Source organism: Triticum aestivum, chromosome 1B (assembly GCF_018294505.1).
Source record: "Triticum aestivum cultivar Chinese Spring chromosome 1B, IWGSC CS RefSeq v2.1, whole genome shotgun sequence".
In the NCBI taxonomy this organism is placed as follows: Eukaryota; Viridiplantae; Streptophyta; class Magnoliopsida; order Poales; family Poaceae; genus Triticum; species Triticum aestivum.
This window is the reverse complement of record NC_057795.1, coordinates 502,263,833-502,272,496: the sequence shown is the minus strand read 5'-3', so window position 1 is coordinate 502,272,496 and position 8,664 is coordinate 502,263,833.

Genomic DNA, 8,664 nt, shown 5'->3' with positions numbered 1-8,664 from the left:
CATGGCTTGCGTCACAGGCACCTCGTGAGGTACCCCGCCTTGATCTCTCCGCCTCCTCACGAGCCAGCCTGACGAGGCTGCGCCTGAGGAAGCTTCCTGTCGTCCGCCCCAAGAGGCTCGGCCCCTCGCGAGGGTCTTGAGCTTGTGTTGACTAAGATGGGTCATACTAGGCCACTCCTTGAGCCACGCCACAGGCCACAGGCAGGCAAGTCTGGGTACCCCCGTTCCCAGAACACCAACAGTAGCCCCCCGGCCCAAGGCGCGCCCGGACTTGGCTTAGCAGAGAAGCGAAGGGGCAAGTGCGAAGCTCCACGGGCCCCAACAGCCTGCATTCTTGGGCGCCGCGTGGCTGTTGATTGGACGTGGGCGTCCCCGCTTCCCCACAACGCCTCAGCAACTGCATGACTTGACAAGTCCCTGCATGCAAAAATATGTCATGATTACCTGTGATCGTGGAGGCCGGTGGTTGGCCTCCTCCAGCTATATGTACGGAATGGCGCGAGCCCTTCCTATCCATCCCTTCCTGCTACTCTCTTTCTTCTTCTTCCTCGTCCTTGCTCCACCTTACGCCAATGGCGCCAATCCGCCGGTTTTCTGCAGAAGAGAAAGGGAAGGCCCCCCGAGAGGGTCCTGTTCCGCTTCCGCCGAAGAAACGGCCAGCCCTCTGCCACGGAGACGAGGGTGCTTGGCAGGAGGTGTCGAGGCCCTGATTCGAGCGGCCGCCGCCTGGGTTTCCGTTGCCCTTGTACGCCTGGATCGAGGGCCCTAAAAACACAGGCGCTGAACGACATCGCCAGTGCCGCCGTCGTCGCGGGTGGATTACGGCAGTGCGCATCGTTCCTCCTGGAGTTCACGCCGAGGACTCCTCCCGTGAGCTCGTGCTTCATGCCGCCATGCCTCCTCGATCTTGATTCGCCTTCCTCCCTCCTTCGCCTTCGAGATCCCGCCGAGGCGGCCTCTTGACCTCTGGCTGCAGCACGCTGACTGTAGTACCCCTGCGACCGAAGTGGAGGTCGAGGTTGTCGCTCCGGGCAAGGTCTACATGACCCGGGGCTGGGGCGAGATCGCCCAGGCCTCCCGATCGGAGGGGGCCCTCGTGATCCACCTGGATTAAGATGGCGCCTCCTTGATGCTCTTCAAGATCTTCGACGAGGTAGGACGTCGGCTGGAGTGCTGCCCTAGAGGTAGCGGTCAGAGCTCTGGAGCGGCGAGGACCAGGCCTGCCGCCCGCCCTTCCAGCAGCTCCTCTGGTGGCAGCGGGCGTGTCGGAGGGTCCAGTGACTCTTTCGGACTCTTCCTGACTCCGGCGACGAGCGACGACAGCTACGAGCCTCTGAGCTCACGCCGTGCCCGAGGTAGGGCCGGCGCGCCTGGCGGTCGGCGCGGCTGATCTGGAGGGGGTTGGCGCTGGCCTTGCGTGGCCCACTGTTGATGATGGCGTCTGCCGTCACGGTTCCTGTAGTTAGGACTCCTTAGGACTCGCGTCTTTTGTCCCTGCGAGGAACCAAGAACACACCCCGCGGGGGCTTGTAAGGTGCCTGTAGTCTCTTTTGTTAATATGATCCTTATCACGAAGCAGTGTGAGATGTTCGTCCCGTCTTAGCTTGGCCCCTCCTTTCTCACCTCGCGAGGGCTTGGAGCTCTACACCGACAGGTCTCGGTCCCCAGGCAAGCTTCAGCCGCCGCTGGTATGCCAGGTCGTGATGCCGTGGTCAAGGCCAGGAGGTGAGCGGCCCGAGGTCCAGTAAGAGCCCCTGAGTCATGATGCTCAGGAGGTCCCCTTTAGCGCTCAAGTAGCCACTGCTCGGTGAGAAAGGAGCGCAACATCGCTATTATGGGGCTGCATTAGGTGCAAGGTTGGTGTTGCGATAGCTGGTAGCTCTGGGGAATGACTTATCTCAAGAGCCTGAAGCCACTCCTTGGCGCGGCGCCATGCCCGCGTGTCGGCAGCTGAAGAGTTGCCTGGCGAGGTCCTCGCGAGCCTCTTCCCTCTCTCCTTTACTCCCCTTCGTGCTCTACGTCCTCGGGCCCCGGCCCTCAAGCGAGCTCAGTCGTCGTTGGTATGCCAGGTCGCGATGTCGTGGTCAAGGCCAGGAGGTGAGGGCTGGAGAGCCAGTAAGAGTCCATCAGTTGTGATGCTCAGGTACCCCCCTTTTAACGTGCAAGTGGCTCATGCGGACGAGAGGGAAGGAGACACCGCAAAGGCCTTGCCTGACGCTGCTCCTTAAAGAGATCTCGCGAGCTCACCACAAGGAAAACGAGGGTTGCCATTACAATTGCCAGCCAGCTACTGGTTGCTCTGGAGGGATGACAAGGGCACTAAGGGCCTGGTGAGGTGGCGCCTTGCGGGGCTACCGCGACCAGAGCTCAGCCACTCAGGTTTGTCGATGTTGCAGGTACGGACCCATGCGCAAGCGTCATGCCATTAGGGAGCAGCTCCATGAGTTGGTGTCAATCGAGCGGGCGATTAAGTCAAGCACGCTAGGCATGAAGGAGCAAATCCATTTAGATAGATGCAGAAAAAGGCAAATGCCACTGGGTCAGGCCTGAGTGGCTTGGGGATAATGCAGCACGAGGGGCGCCCCCAACAAAGTAACCTAAAGACATGAACAAAAGGGATACATGTTGCAGGGACGGACCCACATGGCCTGGGAATGATGCAGCCCTGGGGGCGCTCCTAGCTGAAAATGAAACTCGAAGGATGTCACCTGATGATGTTGGAGATGAAGGAATGCTGAAGTAGCAGACGACGTGCGCTGTAGAAGCCGACCCTCATGACCTCCCAGGCCCAGGAGCCTCGGGAGGCTCCGGGGGCGCAGGCGGCTCTTCAAGGACCAACTCCACTTCTACCAGGACTGCGGAATGCCTGACCTCCTGAGCCTCTAGAATGCTCCTCATAAGACGCTGGCGTGCGGCAGCCATGTTCGGCAGGCCAAAAGGCATGCGAACATAGCTATGGGGTGGTCCCTCCAGCGTCCCACGCGCGAGGGCCAGAAGCGCTCCTGAGAAGCGGCTCGGTTGAGCCCTGGTACGTCGATGCAGACGCACAACCCACCATCCTCGCCTGGATGGGGAGCTACGGCGGGTAAGCGGCGGCTACCACTCATGACTCTTGACTCCTGCAGCTCCCGAGGGTTTGGCCCTCCTTGCCTTGTTCCTTCCTGAGGGAAACGTGCTTTGAAACACGCCTCCAAGTGGTGCCTGAGCGCCTCCCTCGTGACCTTGGCAAAGTCGGTGGCCCTCCAGGAGAGGGCCCCCGAGCCTTGCCCGAGGAGGGCATGGGGCGCGCCTTCCTATGCGACAGAGGGTGGCGCCCCTTGAACGAGCGCGAGTCCTGGCACAACACCACCGGAGGGGCCTGCCTCCCGAGGGCTCGGACCAGGTGATGCCTTTTTCTTCTTAGGGACTGCCTCGGGAAGTCTTCTGTTCCTGTGATCTGGGTCTTCGATTGCCGCGGCTTGAAAAGCACGCTCAAGGGAAAACACTGCATCCCTCTCCTCACAAGGCACTGTGATGACTCCACCGCTTCCTGGCATCTTGAGGACATTGTAGCCGTGATGAGTCACTGCCATGAACTTGGCTAGGGTTGGGTACCCGAGGATGGCATTGTATGGCAGGCGAATGTGGGCGACGTCAAAGTCAATGAGCTCGGTGCAATAGTTGTTGCGCTACCCAAAGGTGACAGGAAGGCGAACTTGCCCTATCAGAACGGTGGAACCATCAGTGACTCCTGAGAAAGGCTTGGTTGGCTGAAGCTGATTGTATGACACTTGGAGATTGTTGAATGTCTCGATGGATAGGACGTTGAGTCCTGCTCCGCCATCGATGAGGGTCCTGATGACTTGCACATTGCTGATGATTGGGGAGCAAAGCATCGGGAGGACTCCGGCCATGGCTGCGCACTTGAGCTGATCCGCCGAGCTAAACGTGATGGCGCACGCTGACCACCTGAGAGGGTGCGTGGCCTCAAGCTTGGGGGGGACTGCATTCACCTCGCGAGCAAACTTTTTGAAGATGTGCTGAGAGGCTGGGGCCTGAGCGCCGCCCAAGATGCAAGCGATTGCACGCGGCTCTTGGAAGCCCCCAGCCCCTTCGTCCTGATGATGGTCTTCATTCCTCCTCGGCTGAGGTGGCAGAGGAGGGAGGCCTGCGTTGCCTTGTGGGTGATCCTCACAAGGCTGATCCCTCCAGCCTCCCTCACGAGGCTGGTCCTGCCAGTGGTCCTCGCGAGGTCGGTCACGCCACCCTTGGCTAGGGCCACGGTCTTCCCATCGTCCTCCACCTCTTCCTCCTCCTCGGCCATAGCCCCGGTAGTTGCGCTTGGGGCGTCGGCCGATACGCCCATCTCGCACAGCCCTGAGCTCTTGGCATTCGTTGGTGTTGTGGGTGTGGAGGTCGTGGTAGACGCAGTACCGGATGCCCTTGGATGACTCTGGTTGATCCCTGCCTCGCTTGGTGTCTGGCTCTGCTGCAAGCACAACATCCCCCTTGCGCTTCACGTCCTTGACCTTGGGCTTCTTCTCTTCTAGATCGGCAGCCGGGAGCTCGAGGAGGGAGAGGCGCCCTTCCTTAGTCCTGGCGCACTTGGTCGCCAAGTTGAACAACTCCAGTGATGTGCACAGGTCTTCATGGATTGCTAGCTCCTCTTTCATCTTGATGTCACACACGCCGTCAGAGAAGGCTGAGATGATGGCCTCCTCAGCCACCCAGGGGATCTTGAGGCGAGCGTTGTTGAAGCGCTGGATGTACTTTTGCAGGGTCTTTCCCCGCTGTTGCTTGATGCGGCGCAGGTCACTCATGGCCGGGGGCCGGTCACGAGTGCCCTGGAAGTTGGCGATGAAGCGAGTGCGCATCTCGTCCCAGGAGGAAATCATGCCAGGAGCCAGGTGCGGGCATCGTCCTTGAGCGCCATGGGGAACCAGTTCGCCATGACCTTCTCGTCCCCGTTGGTGGCTTCGATGCCCAGCTCATAGAGCTGGAGGAACTCCGCAGGGTCAGACGTGACGTCGTAGCGCGGGGGCAGATCTGGCTTGAACTTGCCCGGCCAGGCAATGCTGCACAGCTCGACGGTGAAGGCACGGCAGCCCGCAATGGCCACGGGAGGCCTTTGATGATGCAGGGCTTGATCTTGGAGGTCCCCGCGCGCTGCTGCTAGGAGCAGCGCTGGGTCTTGGCGCGCTGGAGCAGGAGCGCGGTCCTGATGTGCCGGTGCGGGGAGCACGCGTGCAGCTTCTTGGGGACGAGGGATATCTTGGCAGCTCCTCTCTTGCTACGCGGGCGCTGGACGGAGCGGGTCCTGTCCAGGGGCCGCGCGCCTTGGGGCCAGGGTGCCTTCTTGAGGGGGAGGTGGCGGAGGCGCCTCCGGAGCTGTGTTGCCCGTGCAGGGCAGGGGGGCGATGCAGCGAGAGGGATGGTGCAGGGGAGCCCCCTGCGGCGCTGACAAGCTCGGTGATGCGGGCGAGCCATTCCTCGTAGAGTTCGTCGACAGGATGGTAGTGCAGGAGCTCTCGCGCCAGGAGCAGCGCGGCGTGCGCATCCGCAGGGGTGCGACGGGCGTGGGTCGACGAACCGGCTGGAGTCAGCGACGGGGTGGCGGTGTGGCCTTCCCGCCGCACCAAGGGATGCAGAGACGACGCCTGCTGCTCATTCCCCGCTGGGCCGGTGGCGGCATGGACGGCAGGCAACGGGGAACAACGGGAAGGCCCTCCGACGGGGGCTGTCTGGGCAACATGGGCCGCGAGGGCAGCCCGGCGCTTGGCACCGGCTCGACGAGTGTCATACATGGATGCGACGGACGACGAAATGCAAGGGCGGAAGGCGTGATTCCGGCACACCCCTACCTGGCGCGCCAAATGTCGGATTTCGGGTTCCGGCAGACCCTTAAGGTTCAAGCTCTGGGGTGCGCGTGGAGATCACTCCCCTATCTACTCACATCTCGTCACCTCGCAAAGGATCTAGGCTACCCGAAGAACAACACAAGGGACGCAAGGTTTATACTGGTTCAGGCCACCATGGTGGTGTAATACCCTACTCCAGTGTGTGTGGTGTGCGGATTGCCTCAGGGGCTGATGATGAACAATACAAGGGAAGAACAGCCTCGCGAGGGATGTTCTTGAGGAGGTGATGCCTCTTGGGAAGCATTGGATCCGAATCCCTTTCTACTGTGGTGGCTAGCCCTATTTATAGAGCGAGGCCCTGGCCCTCTTCCCAAATATTGAGCGGGAAGGGCGCCAACAATTGGCCATTTTGAAGGGGAACATCTAGTACACTTTTCCTGACTTAAGTTGGTCCTCGCCTGCCAAAGGTTCTGACGATGATGCCTTCCTGGGCTCCACGATGACCTTTGTCCTGCCGTTCTGCTGGTCTTGGTCTTGTTGCACCGAAATGGTAACCTTTGCCTGATGCCTTGGCCTGTGCCCCCTTTGCACCGAAGGGGAAACAAGGACACTGCGCAGGTTGGCGCCCGCCTGGCTTCGGTCGTCATGGTTTGCGTCATGGGCACCTCGTGAGGTACCCTGCCTTGATATCTCCGCCTCCTCGTGAGCCAGCCTGACGAGGCTGCCCTTGAGGAAGCTTCCTGTCGTCCACCCCGCGAGGCTCGGCCCCTCGCGAGGGTCTTGAGCTTGTGTTGACGAAGATGGGCCGTACTAGGCCACTCCTTGAGCCACGCCGCAGGCCGCAGGCAGGCAAGTCTGGGTACCCCCATTCCCAGAATGCCGACAGTATGCCCTAGAGGAAATAATAAAGTTATTATTTATTTGCTTATATCATGATAAATGTTTATTATTCATGCTAGAATTGTATTAACCGGAAACATGATACATGTGTGAATACATAGACAAGCTGAGTGTCACTAGTATGCCTCTACTTGACTAGCTCGTTAATCAAAGATGGTTATGTTTCCTAGCCATGGACAAAGAGTTGTCATTTGATTAACGGGATCACATCATTAGGAGAATGATGTGATTGACTTGACCCATTCCGTTAGCTTAGCACTTGATCGTTTAGTATGTTGCTATTGCTTTCTTCATGACTTATACATGTTCCTATGACTATGAGATTATGCAACTCCCGTTTATCGGAGGAACACTTTGTGTGCTACCAAATGTCACAACGTAACTGGGTGATTATAAAGGTGCTCTACAGGTGTCTCTAAAGGTACTTGTTGGGTTGGCATATTTTGAGATTAGGATTTGTCACTCCGATTGTCGGAGAGGTATCTCTGGGCCCACTCGGTAATGCACATCAATATAAGCCTTGCAAGCATTGCAACTAATGAGTTAGTTGCAGGATGATGTATTACGGAATGAGTAAAGAGACTTGCCGGTAACGAGATTGAACTAGGTATTGAGATACCGACGATCAAATCTCGGGCAAGTAACACACCGATGACAAAGGGAACAACGTATGTTGTTATGCGGTTTGACCGATAAAGATCTTCATAGAATATGTGGGAGCCCATATGAGCATCCAGGTTCCGCTATTTGTTATTGACCAGAAACGTGTCTCGGTCATGTCTACATAGTTCTCGAACCCGTAGGGTCCGCACTCTTAAAGTTCGATGAATGTTATATTATGAGTTTATGTGTTTTGATGTACCGAAGATAGTTCGGAGTCCCGGATGTGATCACACACATGACGAGGAGTCTCGAAATGGTCGAGACGTAAAGATCGATATATTGGACGACTATATTTGGACACCGAAATGGTTCCGAGTGAGATCGGGATAATACCGGAGCACCGGGAGGTTATCGAAACCCCCCGGGAGGTATATGGGCCTTAATGAGCTTTAGTGGAAAGGAGGGGAAAGGAGCAAGGGAGGGGGCGCCCCCCCAAGCCCAATCCGAATTGGAAGGGGGCCGGCCCCCCCTTTCCTTCCTCCCTCCTTCCTCTTCCTTCCCTCTCCCTCTCCAAGTAGGAAAAGGAGGAGTCCTACTCCCGGTGGGAGTAAGACTCCCCCCTTGGGCGCGCCTCCTCCTCCTGGCCGGCCCCCTCCTCCCCTCCTTTATATACGAAGGAGGGGGGCACCCCATAGACAACAATTCATCCCTTGGATCTCTTAGCCGTGTGCGGTGCCCCCCTCCACAATAGTCCACCTCGATAATATCGTAGCGGTGATTAGGCGAAGCCCTGTGTCGGTAGAACATCATCATCGTCACCATGCCGTCGTGTTGACAGAACTCTCCCTCAAAGCTCAGCTGGATCGGAGTTCGAGGAACGTCATCGAGCTGAATGTGTGCTGAACTCGGAGGTGTCGTGCGTTCGGTACTTGATCCGTCGGATCATGAAGACATACGACTACATCAACCACGTTGTGCTAACGCTTCCGCTTTTGGTCTATGAGGGTACGTGGACAAGACTCTCCCCTCTCGTTGCTATGCATCACCATGATCTTGCGTGTGCGTAGGATTTTTTTTGAAATTACTACGTTCCCCAACAGATTTTTGCACACTCAAGATATTGTTGAGTGTGGATTTCCCTTCATGACACTTTTCCAAGTATTTCTTCAAAGAAGTGACTTGGGCCTTGAGCTCTTTGATTTCATCTACATGGTTAGTCTCAACACAAGCACTAGAGGAAGTATAAGCTTCATCGATTAGAGCAACAAGGCAAGGAAAGCAATTCATCACAAGATGTGCCAATGTTATGCATAGATGAATTACG